This window comes from Phoca vitulina, unplaced genomic scaffold (genome assembly GCF_004348235.1).
Source record: "Phoca vitulina isolate PV1807 unplaced genomic scaffold, GSC_HSeal_1.0 scaffold25, whole genome shotgun sequence".
NCBI classification, from domain to species: domain Eukaryota; kingdom Metazoa; phylum Chordata; class Mammalia; order Carnivora; family Phocidae; genus Phoca; species Phoca vitulina.
This window is the reverse complement of record NW_022589728.1, coordinates 12,562,026-12,586,256: the sequence shown is the minus strand read 5'-3', so window position 1 is coordinate 12,586,256 and position 24,231 is coordinate 12,562,026. Positions and strand designations below refer to the sequence as shown.

The following is a 24,231-nucleotide window of genomic DNA, read 5'->3' as shown; positions in this document are numbered from 1 at the left end:
TTTAAAAAAAAAAAAAAAAAGATGGGGGGGGGAGAACGGGGAGAGCGGGGGGGGAGGGGGGGGCACAGTTCAGAGGGGGGGGGGGGGGGGGGGGGGGGGGTCACGCCACAGAGGAGAGGGAGAGCTGGGACACAAGGGATGATGTGAGTGGAGGGTCTTGAAAGAGTAAGTTAAACATTTGACATTGTAGATCCAGGAGCCGAGACATGCTTAAACCAAGATTAATTTGGCAGAATGAAGTCTGATACAGAAAAGAGTCATAAGCTGTTTCAGGGACGAGGCAGAACAAGAGATGGGATTCAATAACTGGCTGAATGCAGGGAAGGAGAGTGGTTTGGGAGACTGAAATCTGAAGAAGTTGTCCAAGATGACACCAGGACGGCAGGGCTGTTGGTGGGGACAGCCCTTCCAGGACGGGTGGAACAACATGGTATTCAGTTTACACTCAAAGACAGGGAGGTAATGTTAATGTTATGATGAGAGCTGAAGCAGTGTTTCCAGTTCCTGAAGCATTAGGAATCTACCTTCTTCCTTAAAGGAGGAGGGGGAGGGGCACTAGAGCAGAGACCATAATTTCCATTGATAGAGTTGAAACCAAATAGGATTTTAACAATTTACCTAAAACAGCTTCTAAGACTTAAGTACTATAATGGGGAAAATGAAAGTACAAATAGCCTTCTTTTCTTGTTCTGTTTTCTTCTGTTTCCCTACCTTGACCAATGAGAGGAAGAGAAAGCAATGAGATTCTAACACATTCTCCCCTAGTCCCTCCATTTCAGCACTATCACTGGTCAACTGGCCATAGGTATTTTATGCGAGAATTAAGGTTATACACAGTCACTGTGGAAGACCACTTCACTGATGGCCCCAGTTTGTTCACATCTCCCTTGAGTAGTCCCTCCCACACTGACTGGCCAAGTGAACAAATAATTGAGATTCACTAGGAGACTCTAGTATCTCAGAGTACAGACTAATTCCTTGTCACTTTCACATTCCTCGTACCAGCAACCGAAATGCTTGGATAGGAAAAGGATTAGAAGAAATTTTGTTTTCAAGTTTACAACTAAAACCACAGTCTCCACCTTCTCAGGAGCTTGTTGCTAGGAGGTCTTAACATAAAAAGCTTTACTTAGAGTACTAAATAGATTCCAGTTGTTCTCTGAAGTTGCAATGGACAGTTAAGTTGAGGAGGAAACCAAAATAAGAGCTGCGAGAGGCGAGGTGTGATACGAACACAGTAACTACGTTTACCAACACAGAAATCAGGAGGGATACCTAGTCTAAAACAAGTGCAATATTTGTAAGAAGAAAATCCTGTATTTTCCCAATTATACACCACATGTGGAAAATTACCATTAAAGCAAGGAGGGGGGAAGTAACTAGCATTTAATAGGTGCTCACTATAAACCAAGCACTGTGCTAGGTGCTTTACACAGCACACACACCCACACACCCCCTATCATCCTCACAAATACCCCTCAAGTATTATCTCCCTCTATTCTCAATTTTGTAGATGAAGAAAATGAAATCAAAGCAACTAAGTAATTCTCCAAAACACAAAACTAGTTGAGTAGAGGAGCTGTTTTTCTGCCTCAGAAACCAGCACTGCAGGAGAGAAAGCACAGGTCCTCACACTCCCCATCGACCATGCAGAGCTACACCAGAGGCTTAAGGATTTGCACAAGAGGCAGAAAACAACCCTACAGCAAGGTAAACATCCTTTACAGAGAAATCAAACAAGCCACAGTGGTGATGGGTGCCTCCCCCCACAAAGAGTGGGGGAGAACTTGCTTTTAAACATCCCCAGGAAGGTTAAAAATATCTCCCAAGTTCATTCGGAGCTGTCGCTAAACCAAATCGAGCAGAGTTTCCTTCTCACCCAAACCCAGTTTTCCAAATAAAACTCATTCTTTAAAATTTTTAATTATCTGGTAAAGTTTTTCCAAGACAGAACCACATAAACTCCCATTATGCTGTATAGACAGCTACACAAAAGAAGGAACTATGATACAATAAAAACAATCCATACTGTAATGACTGCACACGTGTGGCACAGCTACAGTATCATCTTGGGGTAAGAAACACCCTCCCCGTTAAAACTAGGGGGTCCATCTATTCCCAAACAAATGTCCAAATGTAATCATGCACAAAACAGGAGGAGGAAAAATAACCCACTTCACCTTAAGGGATGTGCTTATTTGGAACTACACAAGGTCAAAGAGACACAGACTGTCTGCCTTTCTACATGGATCCATGTGACTGCGAAGACGGGCTCTCTGAGCCGCGGTCTGCTCCGCCATGACTCCCCTTCACTGAGGACTGGATGGAGTACTCAGGTCTGCACGCCCTCACGGACACTGAACACCAGCGGTCCCACATACACGGTGCCTAAGCCATGGCTGCTGCTCACAGACGTGTGAACTGTGACTCGATTCAGTTAACCTGGTCTGCTGATCTGGTCCAACTGCAGCTACGTGTCTGTTCCTATCACATTAGAGATTCTGAATCGCCTCAAGTTTACGTCTGCGTACATTTGTGTGCTCACTTTCCATCAGAGCTTTTCTAGCCCAAATACACATCACTCACAAACCTCACTCAGCACAACATTCAGATGAACGTACTGTTCTAATCTGTGAAACCAGCACGCCATTTCTGGAAAGTACCCCCTTCTGAGGCAATGACAGACGTGCGGGAGCGGCAACTCCGCCGCCCGTCGTCATCGTGCCCGTGGTTCCGCTTAGCGGGCGCGCGCCGGGCACGGGCCTCACTTCGGAACTGCGCCTGCAGGATTTAAGCAGCTTTCCCCAGGTCACGTGGTGCAGTGTGCCGTCTAAATTAGAACCAGGCTCCGACTGCAGAACCCACGCTCTTAACTGTGAGGTTATACTGCCTCCAATGGCTGGCGACAGCAGCTAGAGCATTTGAAAACTCCCCTGGATTCACAGACCTTTCGATTAGTTTTAATTATATGGAACCTTGGCTTTCATCAGGTCCACATCCAGTCTCAGCGCAGCAACTAATAAAAAGACCTGTTAGATAGCGCGTACCTACACCCGAAGAGCCACTGGCTGTTGTACTTACTCTAAGATAGTAATAAGCTTTCAGAAATGTCCTAGACCTAATCCGTGAAGGTGAAAAGCTGCCGGTATGGCTGGAAACAGCCTAAGGCAAGCAATCACCAAGTATCAATTCAGAATTTAGTTTTATCCCTGATGATCTTTTGGGAAATTTGACTGTTTAGAATCTAAAATATTTCCATAGAAACAATCTCTAGCCATGAAACAACAACAACAAACAAGATGGGGAGAGAGAAAAAAAAAAAAAACATTTGACCTAACCCACGATGCAGCTGAGAGGGTGGAATGTGACAGGTGCTGGTGGAAGTCAGTGGAGCATGAGGCTGAAGAGGAGATGAAAGTTAATTCAACTGTAAGCTCCTTAAAGTCTTGCCCCATTTCTTACCTCCAGTTTCCTATGCCCTCCCCACCCCAGTAGAGAAGGCTCTGGGGAAGGAAACGGAGGAGTTGGGACATGTTCCATAGGAATGAGGGGACACACAGGGCTGGCTACGCAGAATGGGCCGTCCCAGGCTTTAAAAAGGGGGGGGGGAGATAACATTTAATAAAATAGCCCCCATCACATAGCACTGGCTCACTCTACATGACTAGAAACAATGGCTAAAATATCAGTATTTGGCGATTTTGAAATCATTCCAGTTCTTCCTGATGGTCACATAATTTTTTGGTGACATTAAAATACTGGGTAATATCACTTAAGATATAGGAATCTATGGGATAAAACAGAGAAGCCCCTGTCACACTGCATAAAGCACAGCTCCTACCTACACTTGGCTACAACCTAAATCCACATTGCCATTTTTTTTTTTTAAGATTTTATTTATTTATTTGACAGAGAGAGACACAGCAAGAGAGGGAACACAAGCAGGGGGAGTGCGAGAGGGAGAAGCAGGCTTCCCACGGAGCAGGGAGCCAGATGCGGGACTTGATCTCAGGACCCTGGGATCATGACCTGAGCAGAAGGCAGACGCTTAACGACTGAGCCACCCAGGTGCCCCTCCACATTGCCATCTTAAAACCACTCCTTCTTTAACCACATAACAAAGGGAGAAATCCAGAAAACCCTGACCAAGACATTACTAGCAAAATGTTCTAAAGGTAACTGCTACAGTCACACTTTCAATCTTCTCTTTTAAAGATACTAATACCTAACTGTTCTTCAGTTGCGTTCATGCTCACTGTGATGCCAAGAATGCCCTTAGCTACCACCTTTATTTGAAACCTTGTCACGCAAATAGATATCAGGGCTCTGAAATCTTTACACCCCTCACTTTCATCTTCTCTTTACAAAGAAACACAGCAAGCCATAATGATATTAGTAACTGCTCATTTTAATGAATGCCTAGTATGTGTCAGGCACTAAAGAAGGTACTGTTATGAACCCCATTTTACAAGTGAAGCACGGAGGTTAATTAACTTGCTCAAGGTCCTAAAGGTAGTTAAGTGTTGGAACTGGGTTTTAAACCCAGGTCATATGATTCCAGAGCTCCTGGCTTTAATCTTTACGCCATGCTACCTTTCCAATCTCTAACTGTACATCTAAGGAAGCTTTATTAAAAAAAAAAAAAAAAAGATTTTATTTATTTGAGAGCGAGCACAAGCGTGGGGGGGGGGGGCAGCAGGCAGCAGCAGAGGGAGAAGCAGGCTCCCTGCTGAGCAGGGAGCCCGATGCGGGGCTCAGGGCTCGATCCCTGGACCCTGGGATCATGACCTGAGCCGAAGGCAGACGCTTAACTGACTCAGCCACCCAGGCATCCCCACTGAGGAAATCTTTAAATCGCTATCATTTTATCTGCAATCCTTCTTTCTTATGGTTGGTGGGGGAGGAAGCTCTGATGTCCCTATAACAGGTCCACATTTGGGTTTGGAGAAGTCTACCTGACCTGAATTCTTCACATACTGGCCTCCCACTATCTGCTGCAAAATCCTCTCAAATTATCCTAGATACAAAAATAGTAAAGGGGGTCCTTCCTTCCGTTTTATCACTAAGTAGTTAGATTTTAAACTTCTTCATAAACAAGAACCGTTCATTTTACTACTTTTGCATATGTAAACTGTGGGCACTAGCCTAGTAAGAAGCTCAGAATCTATACTCAAATAGCTGATTGTTTGTCAAGTCAGGTTTTTCGTGGTTAACAGTACATTTCTTGTTTTCCTGTGAGTTTTAATCGATGTTGGCATCGGTCTTGTGGAATAGTCTCGGTGACACTGTGTTATGGTACCCAATGTGTTGACAGCAGTCTGGAAGATTAACACTACAAAAAGTTGCCCACTGTCTGCTTTCATTAGGTCCAGCAGCCAAGCAGGGTCATGCTGAAATACCTGATTCATGAGTCCATCTCTGCTGAACTCCATGTGCTGCTCACAACTACGGAGCAAGGCAGGGTGGAGATGGCACCAGGGGTGATTAAAGTGACATGTAACTGTGAAATCTTTCTGCTCAAGATTAGAGGCCTAGGTTCCAATTTCAGATGCACTGAGTTGATTTTCCTTTTTGTTCAGTAAACAAAACTGAAAAATACAAGTTACTGCAAACTGAAGGTTTCTTGATTTTTCTACTCACTGTATTTCATCAATTCCAAGACAGACGTTTTTTTTCCACATTTTAATACGTCAGATATAGATCTGTCTTACAATTGATACCATCTTAGATTTGATGAAATACAATAATAAAATATAATTGCTTATATTCTGGATTCTACGGTTTTAAAGTTGTATATTGCCATCCACTCGTTACTCGTTACATAATTAACTTAGGTGACAATGTTAACAACTTGTCTCCGTTCTTCCTTTTCTTATCCTCCTCTGTTTGCCATAGAAGATATAATAAAGAACGTGTGAGATAAATGCAAGGTAACATAACTTCAAGGAGACAAAGGCTTTGAAGCTATTTTATTCTAAGTGCAAAGCTGTTACCCTCCTGTGAAGAAAATAGAGCCTGTTTCTCCAGGCTGCATGCAGCCCAAATGTGCTTCTTCCAAGAGAAAGACACAATTCCAAGGTGAAAGAGTTCCAGATGCTAAAGTCTTCCTACTAGCTTACATCAACTTGCTCCAAGACACAATAAGCCTTTTAACTCAAGCTCGAAAACCTCAAGGGCTTTCTCCTCCACCTCCCAAATATCAGAATCATGCTCACATATTTAAACAATTAGGTGAGACGTACAGAAGCTAGCACTAAATATGTCTGAAATTTGAGTGCTAAATGTGCAGTTAATATTAACCAAATTCAGATCTCATCTATAGAAATGTTTTTAAAGATGATTCTTGTTTTCAAGGGGGGAAAAAGATGATTCTTGTTTTCTTTGACTTCAGAAAACTTAAATGGGGGGTGTCATCTTTAAATTCAACTTACTGCAGAACAAAATTTCTTTGGGATAGAAAAAATAAGCCAATTATTGCTAAGGGACCTAGAAAAAAGAAAAACCCTGAAAGGGACAAGTGGGACTATTTGTTTCAAAAATATAACCAGCTAAGATTTTTTTTTTTTTTTTCAGATTTTCCTGGCCATACCATAAAACACTGAAAAATTGTCAGTCCATCCTTCCATATAAGGTACCAGATAGCTTCTTGGTGGTGGTTATTGTTTTTCCTGATTATAAAATATCTTTCAGTTCAAAATTTAAAAAATAAAAAGATTAAATCCAAATAACTGCAATCCAAATAACTAACATTTACTGAGTGCTAACAATACAACAAGCACTGTGTGAAGTATTTTAAATGCACTATTGAGTTAATCTAAATAAGACCAGGAGGTAAGTACTATTATCATCTCCTTGTTACAGCTCAAGAAACTGAGTCTTAGGTAAGTTAAAAAAAAAAAAACTTGCCTATGGTCAAAGAGCTAATAAGTCACTTGTCCAAAAGTCACACAGCCAATAAGCTGTTAGAGATCCAAACCAGATCTATTTAACTCAGGAATCGGAGCTTTTAACTAAGTGAAACTGCCAATCCCTGAAATCACTCATGTTTTTAAATTGATATATTTTCCCCTCGTCTTTCCCTATGCTTATAATTTAATTTGTAAAAAATTGGCACCACAGTTAATATTATTTTGTGCCCTACTTTTACAAGCTTTATATTTTTAAAAAACATGATTTGTAATGTTTGCATAATATTCTAATATATGAATATAACACAAACTTAAGCATTTGCAATTTTTCACTCAGAAAAAATGCTGCGACTTCTTATTCATAATAGCTGACTGCATTTCAGATTTTTCCTTAGGCTACAATGGCTGATACTTCAATGGCTATTTATAAATGTCTTGAGACATATAATCTCCAGTTTCGTTCTAAAATATTTGGATTTATTGAACTTCAGACAGCACTAAGTGTGCAAGTTCCACCAATATATTCTGGCAGCATCAAGAATATTTTTTAAATTTTTACTAATTTGACAAGGAGGAAAAAAGTATCTCGTTTTAATTTGCACTTCTTTTATTACTCCACAATTTGAAAATTTTCATGTTTATTGGCAACTGAATTTTCTTCTATGCATTACCTACTGGTATCCTTTACTGCTTTTCCATTGGGCTGCAATGTTTCTCTGCTGTATTCTCTCACAGAAAATGCTGATTTGTCTTTTTAACAGATCCACACACACACAGAGCAGATGAAGTATAAAACATGAGACTGTTCTTCCTAATGTTGGAACACATACATTTAAAAGAAAATTGAACTAGAGTAAACTGGTGAACTTCAGTTTGCAGTAACTGTATTTGTATGGCCTTCTTACAGACTCCTAATCATACTGCCTTTGGGCTGTTTGACTGAAAAAGTAATATTAACATTCCATAGGAGACTGTCATGTTATTCTGATGGTACCCATGCTGTAAAGGACATTTACAAAAACAAAGTCAAGCTGCATGTGAAAATAGTTCCAAAATCATCTTCATAAGATCCATTTATTTAAAACAACAAACAAAAACGGTCTAGTATCTGGCTATTTCATGAACTGCAAGTTGCACAACTTTGTCGGTTAAGTAGCTTTACTTTGGAACCTTTCTAACGTGATCATTTTTTCTTTTTATTCATCTTACCCTCCCAATCTAAGTTCACAATATCAAACCCAAGTTCTCATCGAAGCCTTTCCCAGCTCCACACCAGACCCCCTGGAGCGCCCAGCTCCCATCCTCCTCCCCACCCCCCCACCCCAGGCACTTACTAGCCCAGCCTCAACCTCTCCTCTTCAACTTCCCCGCACTCAGGGCTCCAACCACTGCTGGCTGGCCGACTCCAACCGCTCTGACTTTTTGCCTCTAGTCCCTCTTCAACTGCAATCCATCACATGTTGCCAAACTAACCTTTCAACTCCATTCCATCACGTAATGGAAGTCAGGATCTAACACTCTGGACTTAACAATTTCGCCATAGCCCACACCCTCCTTGTCTATCCCAACCCTGCTCCTTTCTTCCTGGCCAACTCTGATCCTCCCTGAGCTGGAAGGCCTCGCTCAGCCACATTGAACTGACCCAGGGGCAGAGAGGAGGAGGGGACAGGTGCATGGCAGTGGCTGTGTCGTTCTCCCCACTCCTATTCTCCCAGGGAGGGCACTGGGAATCAAAGTCCCCTGCGCTGGCCCCTGCAGGTTGCTCTGGGCTAGCCGTCTGCTCCCGGCCAGCACCCGGCTAGCACCCGTGGCTCATGGTGTCTCCATGCTTTTGTTCGTATTATTTCTCAGCTACTTCAACCTACCAAAGACAGTGAAGTCAGACCTCCTGATTTCTTTCTCCATTACCAAGCCCTGCACTGGCTGCTTCCAGTTGCTACTAGACTGACAGCATCACACCTTTTTAGCACTTACTTACACATCGTGCTGTCCTGTTCACATTGTCACATGTGGATTAACCTGCACTTCCTAGCTATGGGTAACAATTTTAGTACCTCCCACGGAACTTATAATTTTATACGGGCACACCTTCACAAACATCAAAGTCACACTAAAAAGGTAGCAAAAATATTCTAAAGATCTGCATACTCATAATTCTATTACCTTTGAAAGGAGTTAAGGAAATAACAGCTTTCATCAGGCACATCCAGATTCCCAAAACCCAAAAAGATTGTATTATAAACCTCACACAGAAATTGCCATTTTCTCTTTAGAGATGTAAATCTGAAAACATTACTGAATTTTTCCCTGCCCATTACTGGCCATGTCTTTGCATTCATTAAAGTCCTTCCTAGAACTGACGTGGGCACGGCCCTTTATGTAAAAGCTCACTCTAACGTGGATTCGGACAGGTCCAGTTTTCTGTAACCCCGTTCCTAAATGTCTGCTGTACTCACAGCGAGCTCAGAAGTCAGGCATCCGCCTAGATCCCAGTGTCACCAAATGGTTCCTCCTGCTAACATCACCCACTCCAGGAGTTACTTACATCACGCCCAATTCAGCCAGCAATTCCCTCCAGAAAGGATTTCAGGGGCTAGTTTAACAGTTTTCCCTCCAACACAATCTTAGAATACGGACATTACTGTGCTAACCTACAAATACACGGGATTAACCCACAGCGCATCTTCCGTACCTAACCCAAACAATGCCACCGTGGAAAACCGCATTTGGGTCAAATGCCAGGACCATGATGATGGGGTCTGAGGAGGCCAGAATAACTCTCACCTCCTCTTCCCCATCCACGTTCTGAACTACCTGGGAGACAGTCAAGCAAGGGGGACTACCTTCCACTGGGCAACCTTGCACTGCCTGAACCCAAGCCTCAACAGTAAACTCGTCAGGCCCAGCTGCATGCAGGGGCCTCCGTCATGGAGGTGGCCCTATGAGGAGCAGAGCTGCAGGTAGGGCCCACACTTCGCAGGAAGCCGCGCCCCACAGCCGGCTCCTTCTACACTCCCAGTCCGGGTGGTGGGATGCAGGCAGTGGCAGCCCCGGCACAGAAGGAAGACCCAAAAGGATAGGAAGGGGAGGGAGGGTTCCCCCAGACACTGGTTACTGCCCGGCTCTCCTCCAGTGCAAGTAACAATGACAGCAATGGCCCAGCAGGCCCGGGACTGCACTCTAATAGCCAAGCGGGCGTCAGGGAGAGTGCAACATAGTGGAAGAAGCCAGGATGCCAGGACACAAGGACGGGGCACCCTCGAAAGAGAAGGAGCCTGCAACACACCACCAGTGGCCAAGATCCGGGAGCCAGAGACTGCCGACGACAGTGCAGGCTTGAGAAGGAGAACCGAAATTCAAGAGAAAGAACTGGGTTTGGAGTTTCAGGCTTTTGTTATGCTTTGGCAGGAAGGAGGAGGTGTTAGGAAGACTTAGGTTTTAGACAGGTTGGGGACATCGAGGATAGAAGCATGGGAGAGATACTGGAAACAACAATACAGATTTAGGAGTTCACCCCACAGAAACAAGAGCTGAGGCTGTGGGCCTGAAGTAGGCCCGAGAGCAGACCAAGATCGAAGCCCTGAGTGTAGGCTGTCCATAGGGAGCCAGAAGGAGAGGAAGGGGGAACTGTGGGAACAGGGGAGGCAAGGCCAGGACCCTGACAGAGCCTCTGTGCCAGGGTCCAGGGAGACGAGTACTGAGAGGACAGAGTCGTTAGTGAGCCCTAAACCAGAAAGGGAGGGAGGAGAGCTAAGAAAAAGCCTCAGTGTGGATGCTTTCTTTCACCCCCTCAACATGAGCATTGAGTCTCTTCTGGAGAATTATGCTAACAAGTCCTCAAAGACAGCATTAACCCACTCGCCAAACTACATTTTGAGAGGACTCTCATTTTAAAGTTATTACATGTCCTTGGAAATGATACTGGCTTGAAATGGGCTGCCTAAAACTAGTACTTACTGCTGCATGGTAGCCTATTCGCTGTTCATACCCCCACCACGTAAACCAGAACTACACATAAAACGAAGTTTTAATTATTCTGTGGCAGGAAGGAAAATCGAATGTAGCAAATAAATACAAAACAAGCTATTCTCCATCCCTTTTTGACACCACCTTTAAAATGGGACTATGCTTTTAAACTCCTAACCCATCTGCCCTTCTTCACCTTCTCTATTAATTGGCACACACACCAAAACAGCAGCTACATTTCGGTCATTTGCATGTAAGAGAATAACAGTACTTGCAACGCTGCAAAAAAAATATCTTTAAGAATATAAGAGTTGGGTTTCCTTTTTTCTCAATTGTTTTATATTTCCCGGGTATGCCCACTGTGTAACTACCACATTTGCCTAAATGTGTGGCTTCTTAGAGTACATCACAGAAACGGAGATAACAAGTCACATTTTAGATGGCCCACAGAGATTCCAATTCAGTAGGATGGGCATGGAGGAATCTGCATTTTTAGCAAGCACCCCAGATGACTGTGTCAATTCTAAAGCATGACAAATATCTATTTCATTAGTTATTCTAATCTTACCACGTGAACTTTTAAAATAACTACCTAAAATCCTGAAAATCACCTAAATGGACTCATTTTATGGGTCCCATGAAGAAAAGAGATGAAAAAGCTACCTCAGCCCAGATCACCACTCCACTCTTCCTTAAAGACCAATGGATGCATTATTTCTGCAAAACAACATCATACACCTTCTGAATCCTGGTGAGGTGGAAGGTAGAAAGCGGAAAGGAGAAGGAGATAAAAACATTGTTAAAAAGCTGCTTTTCTGCCCCAAGAATGATGGATGATCGTTTTCTATGCAACTGTTTCAAAACAGTGAGAAAAGGGAAAGGTGGAGTTCCTTTCACAAAGGAGAACATTGGGAGAGTAAGAAATACACAGGTAAATTTCAAAGGGATATGAATTACTGCTGTAGTGCTTCGAATCATTTGAATCATTGACCCATTTTCTCACCTCTAGCCTAGTAGGTGAAACAAGTCAGATCTCTTACTAGAGCCAACAGCTGGCCCAAGCAGTCATTTTTAGAGAAGGCAAAGGTAATAAACAGTCATTTTTCAGGTCTGCCAAGGGAAGACATTATTGTTATTATTGCCGTTATTATTGCAGCAGTGACCCATAAAGGAAAATACCAACGATGTGGGCATTTCCCAAGGTTCTGAAAAGCCTGAGCTGTAGAGGATGACAGTCGGTCCCAACATCAACCATTCTGCTCACAAAAGCCTGGATTCCTGTGCAGCTCCCTGGACAGCACGTTGCCTTTTGCCCCCGCACAGAGGAAGTCCAACATCATGACGACACACACTTGCCAGCCAGCAATCCAGTTACAGCAGTGTCCCCACCGGCGGGCTCACCTGCGCAGGGAAAGCACCCGACTATGTTACTGCACTGCAATCCAGTTACAGCAGTGTCCCCACCGGTGGGCTCACCTGCGCGGGGAAAGCACCCGACTATGTTACTGCACTGCAATCCAGTTACAGCAGTGTCCCCACCGGTGGGCTCACCTGCGAGGGGAAAGCACCCGACTACATTACTGCACTGTGTCCTTACAACTGTATCTGACAACATGTCAGACAGACGCTTCCTTATCCTGCTGCACCCGAGCAGCTGAATGGAATGGCTCTCAGCAGCCCATACTAGCCACAAAGTTCCTTATAACACCAGCCCAGATACTTGTTTTTGTTTTTTAATGAGGGGGAAATGGAAAACTTAAATGCTAATTCTGGTGATAAACCCAGCTCTGAAACTTAACACAATCAAGAAAAAAATTTAAATTTTAATCGCACCAAAAAATGGCAAAACTTAAGTTTCAACTAGAAGCTCGCTGTATTCAAGCTAGTCAACAGTTTCTTCAGTTGTGAAGGGGGGAAAAAAACTATAAACGTGAAGAAAACATAGAAACGTTTCACCACAGAATATTTCTATGAGGCAAAGCAGTAGCAACATTTAGGACGTTTTCTTTTTTTCTTTTCTTTTTTAATCCTCTGGAAAAGAAACACACATCCACCGCATAACATACAAGTCTACCGATGTATACATTTGAATTTTATACCAACTGAAACCATGCATTGCATGGTTGGAGAAGATGGCCTGCTGTCTTGTGTGTTAGCAGAAGCAGCTGACAAGGAGGATGCATATTCACCCAAGTTAAAGCATCTATGAAGAACAAGTGACTGCGAGCCTAAGTTGCATCCTGGGTTCCTGCCTGGGCAACTCAAGTCCTGTGTAATGAGGAAAAGATGTTAAGTGAATTACATCTTGGGTAAACACTGGGAAGGAACATTCGGGAATGCTAATTCTGTAGCAAGCTGAATACCCTGATGTTGGCTAGGTCTTGGACTGGTAAGCAAAAACAGGGCTGGGACACCAGGAAGTCTTGCAATGAACATGTGTCTTTTAGGTTGAAAGCATTGGCAATTAATAAGATACAACATCTGAGGAAAAGAAACTTCACTGATTATAATCCATTAATAGACACCTTTCTGCCTCTCAATTTCTTTCCAGGAGGCAGCCCTCCAAAGCACTGGGTACGTGAGATCTTGATAAGCTCACCCTACCCTTCTAAGGCCTGCATTCGTTTGTTTGATGAGGCCATCCAAAGCAGCTTCTGAGAGAGGTTAATGCTACACACAGGCTACTAAATGGGCCTGTCCTGATTTGCATCCCAACTCCACCTTTAACAGCTGTGATTTGGGGCAAATTTACTAATCTCTAAAACTCCATTCCCTCGCCTATAAAATGGCATGCATTGTTCCTACCTCTGCATTTTTTGTTTTAAGAATTTATTTATTTATTTGACATGGAGAGAGAGAGAGCACAAGCAGGAGAGGGGCAGAGAGAGCAGAGTCCCTGTCGAGCAGGGTGTGGAAGGGCCCGATCCAAGGACCCCAGGATCCTGACCCAAGCCGAAGGCAGACACTTCACGGACTGAGCCACCCAGACGCCCCTCTACCTCAGCATTATGATTAATCCTACTTCAGGATTCAATGAAAACAGTTCATGTAAATAAGGAGTTTAGCAATATGTGAACTCACAAAAAATCCATGCTCTGTAAGTGTTAGCTACTGAGATCAAGCCCTTAGAGTCAGTCACTGTTACTTAAGAAACTTTGATTTTGATACAATTTCCCAATTTGCAATAAAGATGCAAGAACAGTACAAGGAGCTCCCATGCATCCATGTTTATCAAGTGTTTACATTTTGCCGCACCACTTTATTTTGCCCTTAAAAGTTACTTTTAAGTGAAAATAAAATGAAAGTTGTCTACACTCCATCTCTTCCATTGTCATGCCAGTCTGGATAGCAGTGGAATTCCAAGGAAACTATCCCAGAGCCTTACCCTTCCAGAGGAAGGGAACCCTCCCACTGTCTTGTGGCTACTCCAAATCCTGGCCCCAAATCTACTTTCATTTTAGATCCCTTGTTTCTTCCTTAAGCAATAAAGAGAATTTGGAGAGGACAGGACTGAATCAAATGTTCAGCGACTTGAAGACTTATAAGAACACTGTAGCTCTCTAGTCTGAACTGGGAAGTTCTACTATTCCAGAACTGATCGAATATGCCCACACCACTGACTTTCTAGGGTCACATCATCCAGCATTTTGGGAGAAGTGCAGGTTCGGGGGAAAGAAGGAGTGACTGGTTTGCTAGCGAGATGGCCACCATTCAGGCTGCAGATGGGTATCTTATAGCTCAAAAGGAAGAACTAGTCCCTCAAATTTGTCATTTTTTAGTAGCTGGGATACCTCAACTGCCTCTCAGTAACCAACAAGTTAGCTAAACAACATCTAGTTATACACCAGGACAAGGGCACATATAATTTTACGCCTACTCCTGAGGAAAAGTGAAAATGGTATAGCCGGTCACTACTGCAGGCCACTTATTCTTTCCAGTCATAATTTAGGGTTACGGGGACTTTTTAGATTAAAAATAAAATCAAGATATATGGTTTGATAAGCTCAATGAGTAAGAGTAACCTAACAATAATAACTACTCAATACATATGCCATATGCTATACCAAGTGCTTTAGATAAAGTATTTCATTAATCTTCCACCATAACCCTGGATAGACTCACTCTCTGACGTGATGTCGGAACTCAAGTTCTCAGCCACCACAGAATAAAACCTCCATAAGAACAACTGTTCTCACCTCCATGGGAGAGGAAGGGCAGAAAGAGTGAAAGGCATGGGACCTACTCATTTTAGACGCTAAGACCTCTGGCCCCACAAATACAGTAGACACAAACAGAGGAAGTGTGGACAGAAATAACCTATACTGACTGGATCCAGTAACAGGGTATGATACAGGATGACAGGGTGTTGCCAGTATTTTTAACAGACCTTTGTCTATTAATTCAGAAATGGTGGTCTCAGAGCTGATCGAGGACACAATGGAGGCAAGATGGTTACACATGCAGATTCTGGACACTGGCCAATCTAGATTCAAATTCCTCCTCCATCACTTGCTAAAATTGTAAGGTCCTGGGCAATTTAACCTCTCAACCGAGGTCTCCTCATCTATCAATGGAGATAGTAATTCTACTTATCTCCTAGGTTCTGATAGGTAAATGAAACAATCCATTAAAACACTTAGCATAATGCCTACTTGACTGGAAATGCTCCATAACTAACTGCTGGTTAGTAGCTACAGTTATTACTGTTATTTATAATGTTGTTTTGTTATTTCTACACCATTTTAGCTGATTGCCCCAACACAACCTAATAGAAAAAATAAAGTTTCTTAATTTAAGATTTTTAAATTCTCAAGATGAGTCTGCATGATTTTTCTGACAAGATCAATACACCTGCAATCGGCCAAAGTAAAATTCCAAGCACAAACAAGGTCAAGTATACGAGAATATAAAATATTGCAATAGAGAGGTTTCAAAAATGTTCACCTTGAGGATGTAGGCTTAACAGTTTCAATACGTTAGTCCCATCCATAAATAAAGTAATTTCTAGACCCATACACGTTAAAATACATCACCCAGCAAAGCATATTTTTGATTGTACACCTGTACTCAAATTGATTTTATTATTCACTTAGTGCAATGGAAGGAAACTTCTTGGAAACTAAAGCATGCTTATAATTCCATAAGGGACTTTCTCACCATTCACCTCTTAGTATCACGTTAAAGATGATAGTTTTTAGGTGCGTTTAAATAATAGTACACTTGCTAATTATGTTTTAAACACCAACAGATTCTGTTATGGGTATCTTACAGAAGAATAAAGAGAGAACAAAGTGGACTCTTTAGAAGATTAAAGTAGTCCCCCAACTTGCCATAGGACTAGGGGAAAAAATTAATTACTGAGGTATCACGTATCCTTTATCAGACCTACTGCAACTACAGTGTAAAAATCTCTTGACTATTTTAAGTGGTGGATACCAGGGAGAGTATGACATGTCAAAACTAACACAGTGTCTAATTGCCTGCCTTTCCCTCCACAAAGTCTCAATGTGGCAATCCAGGTCCCAATGTCCCCATGCTGACAGTGACTCCTTACCTGACCTGCCCCGCCCCACACCCCACATATGAGCTACATGGTGGAAAACTCAAACCTGCTTTCTCACTGGCGTTGCAGACTGGAGGTGGGAGGGGGCGGGACAAATAAACATCCCCTTTATTCTTCCACTAAAACCCACATCACAGGAACCTGCACGCAGCTTTCCATTTAGTGTCTACACCTCTGAGAAGGCAATGATTTCTTAAACTTTAAGAATACACTGCTGATGAGAGCAAACAAAAAAATATATCTTAAAAAGTTTTTGAAAAACTTAAAACTACCAAGTTGAAGAAAGAGTGCAACAAGCAAACTGCCACAGAGTAGGGGACAACAGCCTATCGGAAGGTAGACTAAGCGTGCCCAGCTGTTCTATTCCACCACAGGAAACCTACTACTCCTGAGGTTTCAACTTATCCAAATAATCGCTCAGAACAACTAGAGGTAAAACTTTCACATGAAGCATGTCCCTACAATCAATCTACATCCCTAAATTCGCCTGTAAAGCCACACGATCTTGCCTATCCTGAAGGAGACAGGAACAACTCAGGGAGACTCGACCATGTCACACTGGCCACCAGAGAAGCCTACGAAGAACAATGTCAATGAAAGTGCCTTTCAAACAGACCCCTACCCAAAGGCAAGGAGTCCCAGGAAGGATCTTTTCATGCACACCAAGATCAAAGTCTGATTTATAACAAATATAAGTGAGTAATATCATTACCTACATAAACTAACAAACACAAAAATATAAACACTTCCCTCAAAAACTGTTTCAAGATAAACGTTCAGGATTTTCATAATTTATCTCATTAGAAGCTTTTCTGGATTTATCAGTTAGCATCTCTCATTTGCTACCAACCATGCTGTATAATCCACTTTTTATAATAATTGAACAAAGTGGCTTTTAAGATAATTTACATGGCAAAGTTACACATCCTCCACTAAAAAACAGGTAAGGATTCTGACGTAGGATGGTATTTTTTCCACAATTATTTAGGTATTGTATCATTTCTACCACACCCATGTATGACTGCAACCAGCTCCTAAAATACAATTAACTCCCCTGGCTGAGCACAGTGGGACCCACTGGCTACCTGCTGGGAACCTGAGCACCTTGTGTCTGTACGTAACTAGCAACAGAAAGCCACCATCACAATGTGGAGATACAGAAGAACAAAATGTGGCAAAGTCTCCTTACCATAGCATTCTATTCTCAGTCTTTAATGAGCAAACTTATACAAAGTGCTACATCTCAAGCAAGTAACAAAGTGCCACATATTAGGCAAATAACAAAGGTTTCTTCTCAACACCGCCCCCCCCCCCCATTTCATTGACCTTCACCAGCATTCCTTGGTGGACTCACCATATACCACCTTTTGAGGAACCTAGCAGATCATTTTGGGGAAGTTTTGGAATGCCACTAGCAATGGAAAGAAAGCTGAGCAATGGCATCATGGTCCATTATCTGCTACCTCAGTCATACGCTATAAGAGCTAATAAACACCCTCCTCAAATCTGGTCCTCATGAGGTGCTCCCTGCCTCAGTGAATAGTATCACCAACCAGTCAGCTAGCCAAGCAGTGTATATGCTAGAAACCTACATTCCCTGATACCTTCTTCTCCTTGAGAGCAAATCTATCCTCAAGTCCTATTCATCAAACCTCCAAAGTATTTTTCACACCAGTACATTTTTCTCCATCCCCACGGCCATCAATTTGTCCAAACCATTATTATTTCCCCATCAAATGGACCATAACAACAGCAGGCTGGATGCTATCCCTAACGTATTCTACCTCTTCAGCCCCACCCATCAATCCAATCTTCTTCAGAAAATAAATCTGTTCATGTCAAACACTGCTTAATACTCATCAGTGGTTCTGTAACTTTTTTCAAATCCCAAATTCCGTATTCCATAGGCCCCACCCAAGTTGGCCTCTGCCTGTCTCTTGAGTCTTATGTAGCTGCTCTCTGTAGACCTCAAACACACTACCTCCCTCGAGGTTAGCTAATGCTACCCTCCTCTTCTAGCATCATTTATATGGCAGTGCTATAGCCACTTCCTAAGGGCTGACACCACCACCCCCAGCTAGATACGCCCCCAAGTCACTCTCACTCCTCCCAATATCCACTGCATAGCACCTAGGACAGTCCGGTTGCTTTACTTAGGTTTTGTCTGGGTCTACCACGTCTTCTTGTTGCACCCCTGTATTCCCAACACAGCACCTTTCAGGTGGCAGGTACCCAATAAATACTTGAGTGGATGAACAAGAAAACAAAGCAGGAAAACTAATCGTAGTCCACAGTCATTTGCCGCTAGAGCCAAGCTTGACACCCACAGCACTTTAGGGGCTAAAAGGGCCCCTAAAGAAAGCGTCACCAATTCCACACTGGCATAAGCAAACATGCCCAAGGACCAATCAGCCTTTTACTACCAAGTGATGCTTCTGTATTACTATTCTACATTATTTTTTAACAGAACCCTCAAAAAATACTTCACTGAGAAAACAATCATGTTTTCAGTCACCTAACGTTAGTTAAAAGGTACAGAAATCTAGTTATGATAATGAATACAACCTTCTAAAATGAAAACAGTAATCAAATCTTGGAATAATTATCTCTGCATTTTTCTATATGGATAATCAGTTTTACAAAACAAAAAACAAAAAACCTCCAAACCATTACATAGCAGAGACAAATTATTATCGGCTTAAGAACACCTCTAAGAGCTGCGCTGAATTCTTAAGCCAAAGGTACTTTTGATCAGAACCTAAGAGGGAGAGCGAGACTCTTGCAGAGCCAGTTCAGTCATCCAACACAAACAAACCCAGTACCTGCCCTACACTGGCACCAAGCTAGGCACCAAGCAGACAACCAGGACCAAGACCGCCCTGTAATACTGGGTGACCAGCCAGAGGCAGTTCATTTAATTAATCTCTCTGGGCTTTAGTTTCTTAATCTGTAAAATGAGAAAGTTAGACTAGCTCTCTAAGGTCCTCACTCTCTAAATATCCAAAGATTCACTAATGATTTTAAGATAAATTTCTATTTGACGATATCCTGATGATTTCCTACTTCTATTCATTATTCTTATCACAAAGGTGTGGTTTAAAAATTTTAATATATTGATAAAAGTAAAATATAAAAGATCAGCAGTAGCGTTTTTAATTACCTTCCCAGCTCCTAACTACCACCATAATCAGCTATGGTCTTCTGCCTGTCATAATTGCAAACCAACCTGAAATACAACATGACATCTTCTTCTTTTTTGTAGAAAAATTAGGTGATCATTTACTCCCAATTTCTTTTATACTTTGCCATCATCCATCATCTTTGAATATCAAAGGGTTGTTTTTTTTTTAAGAAGCAATGCAAAATAATAAAGTTTTCTAAGAAAAGGAAAATTTTATTACCCAAATAAAGCTATAATGACTTTAGAAACCTGATTAGATATAATACTAAACTCTGAATTTCAAGTGACATAAAAAAGAATAGCTTTTTTTAAAAGATACACAAATGTGTCCATACGAATGGGCAAGACAATGAGAGTCACACAGGGCCAATGTGTTCCTGACATCATCTCAACATCATCCAAAATGTTCCTTCACCATCTTTTTTTTAGTGAATTTAGCTGTGTGACCTATAGCTATTTAAGTGCTTGTTTGTTTACATCTAGAAACCATCTGAATACTGAAAGTACATCACTTTATTACAAAGCTGAAGCTTTAAGGGCTTTTTTTTTTTTTTTGTAGTCACACACTTTACTCAGCCCTGACTAAGCATTTTTATTCTTGCAATGCCTTATTTATAGATGTTTATAAGATGGCCCTGGTGTCTGCTATCAAATCCGAAAGGCCATATATGGATAATAAAGGATGAAAGATAACTACCTCCAAAGTTAACCTTAAAAGTTAAATGTGAGTATTTGGTTACCTGAAGAACTCTCTCTCCCACTAGACAGGAAACTCTCTGAGGGAAAGCCCTGCCTCGTATTTGTCATTTACACACCGAAAGGCTTACCAATGAACACTGAAACAAGAGTAAAAAATGGATGGCGACTTTACCGCAAGCAAACTTTCTTAAGCACAGGGAATAAAATGTTGTAAACCTAGGTCTGAGATAACTACTCCTAACCTTAGCACTTAGATTGCTCTTATACACTGAAGCACTCAGATTGTATTCTCTCACAGATGAAAACACTCTTTTTCTTTTGACCTAATTGCTTAAAAACCATACTATAAATATTACATTATTGACTGTGTTTGTATGAGAAAGTTGTAACGTTTCTTTGATACATTATTATAAAGGTACTCCTCACGATATTCATTTTAATTCAATAAAAGAAAGACTCTCATAAAAAAAAGTTTGGGAAATAGTCCTATAAGTCCCACTGATTAAAAACTAAACCAAATACAGGTGAATCTATGAAAGTTCTATTTTAAAAATAAGTTACTAGATGCATTTTAAACTTGACTTCTATATTTTAAACTTGGGGGAAAGGCGTTATCGTTTCCTCAAAAGAGGAAAATAATGTTTGAGTTTTTAAACCATCACCATCACGTATGATACACAACCTGTATCATTTTTCTATCCTAACTTCCATGTAAAGACACAGAAAAGGAAGTAATTTTTTAAATTAACTTAAAAATACACCTATTGATTAAACCAATATAACTAGTTTGGAATTCCCATGCCAGTCTATATTATTATTCATTTCTTACCTAAAAATTCATTTGAATCTTGAAAAACCTAGAATTCCTCAGGCTTCAATTTACTGGCTTGCACAGAGGGAGGAAAAAAAATAGAACATATCAAGAGAATATAAATTATAAAATACATAGTGCTGGAAAATAATTCTTAAGTGTCATGGTGAGGAAATTCACCTGTTACAAGCCTCACAAAAATCCATTATTCTCTTTATCAGGTCATCAAAAAGGGGAGAATGTCATATTCCCACTAGTGGCAAAATAAGAAAATTCGGTTCCTAAAATTTACTGCAAGTCCCTATCAATTTCCAAATTCTGTTTACTTAGTAACTTTTTTCTACAGTACAGATTTTTCTGGGGAAAATAAACTTTTCATGAGCAAATCTGGAAGACATAAAATGTCTCCTACTTATTATCACCTAGAAAGGCAAACCGAGTACTGCTCCGTGCCCCAAGCATCTAGCTTTCAGCCTCTTTATTATCATTGTCAATGAATGGGCCCCAGTCAAATGAAAGCTGCCATTTTAGGGTAAAGACTGGAGGGCTTCTGTTGTGCAACAGCAAGACAAAAACACTCCGCGACAGATGTACTCTGGGGGCTGGGAGACGGATTCAACTTCATAAAATCACTGCTCAAGTTATTTCTGAAATAAGAAATACCTACTACTCACACATTACTACAATCTAAATAGAATTATAACTGGGATAAACCAGGTTCCCATGCTGTTAAGGTCGTAGTCACTAAGATTTGTTTGTCATCATTAGAATTATCTGTGAGGAAATAAAGAGAACTATTTTTTTCCCCCTATTTGATTACGTATAGTGAGTACTCCCCCCTCTCGTTATTGGGAGAGAATTGGGGGGGAAATACACTCACCCTCTTTGAAAGGTATTGCCCACTGCAAAGACGGCTTAAATTAATATTTTTAGAAAATAAAAACCAGGGCCTTCATATAAATCCTTTTAAAATAAATTAAAATATTCAACATACCCCAGCAATCGAGCCCAGAGGATGGACATATTTCAAGATAAGTTATTTAAATCGATTGCAAGATAATATACAATGGGAAACTAAAAAGTATACTTAGCGAGTGGAGAGCTGGATAGTGTATCTAATTCTAGCAATTCAAAAGGAAACTCTCCATGTGGGTTGCTACTTTTCTTTTGTCCATTGTCTGTTCAGAAGAGGGGGGAAAAAAACTAGTTTAAAATCGAGGCGTGAACAGTCTCTAAAAGTGACCTCCGGGAAAACCGTCCGACCCATAGCAGGAGCACTCCCCGCGCCGCCCGCTCTACGGGGGCGCTCACAAAGCGGGCGGCCGGCCGGGAGTTTGGGGTGCGCTCCCACGGCGCGGGGCTCCTCGAGGCAGAGCCATCCGGAGAAAGGCGGCTCGGTAATGATGGCTGCTCGGGGCCGGCGGCTCCTTCCCCGGAGCCTCCCGACCCCCCCCCACCCCCCGCCCGGGATCCGCCGCCCTCCCCACCCCCCCGGGCCGCGCTCCGCCCGCGCGGACGCGGCCGCACCGCAGCCCACCGGGTGCCCGCGCCCCCGCACCCCCGGTGAGCCCAGTCCCCGGTGCGAACCAAACAAACAACGCGTCCCCCACCGCCCTCCTTCCTTTCCCCGCTGACCGCTTGGCCTCCAGCCACCTCGGCCGTTCACGCTCCGAACGGCGGATCTCTGCGGGGGCAGAGCGCACCCGAGCCATCTCGGGGGCCACCTGGTGACCCCCCCCAGGCGCTGACCCCCAGCGGGGTCGGGGGTGGGGGGAGGTGAGTTGCCTCGGGGGGTTAAAGTCGCTATTATGCAGTCGCCGCCGCCGGCCCGGCCAGCTCGGCAAGGTGGGGTCCCCTCCTCGCCGCGCCTCCCCGCGCTCGCCCCGGCCCCGCTCCCTTTCTTCTCCTCCTCGCGCACTTGGGAGCCGCCGGGGAGCCCCGAGAGCCCCCGGCTCCGGGCTCGCAACTCCGCGCCCGCGGCGGGCACGGGTTGGGGTCCGGACGCCCCCAGCGCCGCGTGTTCGCGCCGCCCCCGCCCCACGCGGCGCCCCGCGCACTTTCCTCGCCGCCGACCCACCTCGCCCGGTGGCCGTCCCCGCGCGGGCCGGCGCCGCCGCGCCAGGAGGGACGCACTTTGTTCGCGCCGGTGCGGCCGCCGCTCCCGGCGAGCGCGGCGTGGTCGGTCCGGAGCGGGGGGCGGGGGCGGGAGGCGGGGGTCGCCGCCGTCCCCGAGCCGCCGCCGCCGCCGCTCAGCCGCCCCGCGCCCGCGCGCCCATCGCCCACTCGCACTTGAGTTGGAGCCCAACTTTTCCTCCTTCCTTTTTCTTTCGAATGGAGCCGGCAACTCGTGCTCGGCGCCGGCGGGAGGAAACGCGCTCGCGCTCCCCCGCGCGCAGACACGCTCCCTCCTGTCCCCCGTCCCCCCCCCACGCCGGCAGCACAACAAAAAGCCATTTACATGCGAGGAAGTGACCCTCGGCCGGACCGCGCGCCCCCGCCGCCGCCGGCCCAGCGGACGCAGGCAAAAGTTGGGGCGCCGGGCGGCGCTCGGGGCGCGGGTTCGGGCCCCGCGGGCGGCGACGCCGGCGACACGGCACGGGCGGCGCTGCGCTCCTGCGCCGGCCTCGGCCCCCGCCCGCCCTCGCCCCTCGCCCCTCGCCCCGCACACGCCCAACTACTCGCTCCCAACTCCTCGCGCGGCCCCGGCCCCGGCCCGGAGCGATTTCCTGCCGCCGCCCCTCCCGGAGGCGCCCGGCGAACTCTCGCGCTCACCGGGTCGGTCGGTAGAGCTCCTCCGCTGCCCTGTGCCGAGGGGAAAACAAAACGCAGAACGGGCTCCGGAGTTGGCTCGGCGGCCGCGGCCAGGGGGCTAATCCACGGGCGCGGAGTTGGCCGGGGGCGAACGGGGCTCTGGCGAGTTTCAGGGTCTCCGGGTCCCCGGGCCGCCTCCTCAGCGGCGCTCCTTTGTGTAATTTCACTCGATTCAAGTTTAATCCGATAGTTCCCGAGCACGAGCGCGTCCGCACTACCACGGCTCAACCCCCGCGCCGCCGCCGCCGCCGCCGCCGCCACCGCTGCCGCCGCCGCCGCCGCCGCCGCCGCC

At 44.2% G+C, this 24,231-nt stretch overlaps 1 protein-coding gene across 4 annotated transcripts in view; it reads right to left on the bottom strand.

Annotated features, from left to right (window-relative positions):
- The window catches only part of CHD7 (chromodomain helicase DNA binding protein 7), a 185,695-nt gene extending 161,494 nt beyond the window's left edge, over positions 1 to 24,201 (bottom strand). For 2 of the 4 annotated variants that reach the window (XM_032421834.1, XM_032421838.1), the window contains exon 1: positions 23,901 to 24,201. The gene's annotated coding sequence lies outside the window, so the exon portion shown is untranslated. Of the gene's footprint in view, positions 1 to 21,146; positions 22,552 to 23,205; positions 23,229 to 23,900 lie in introns of those variants that run through there. The other 2 variants (XM_032421837.1, XM_032421835.1) reach the window with 2 other exon arrangements.
- Between the last annotated feature and the right edge of the window lie 30 nt (positions 24,202 to 24,231).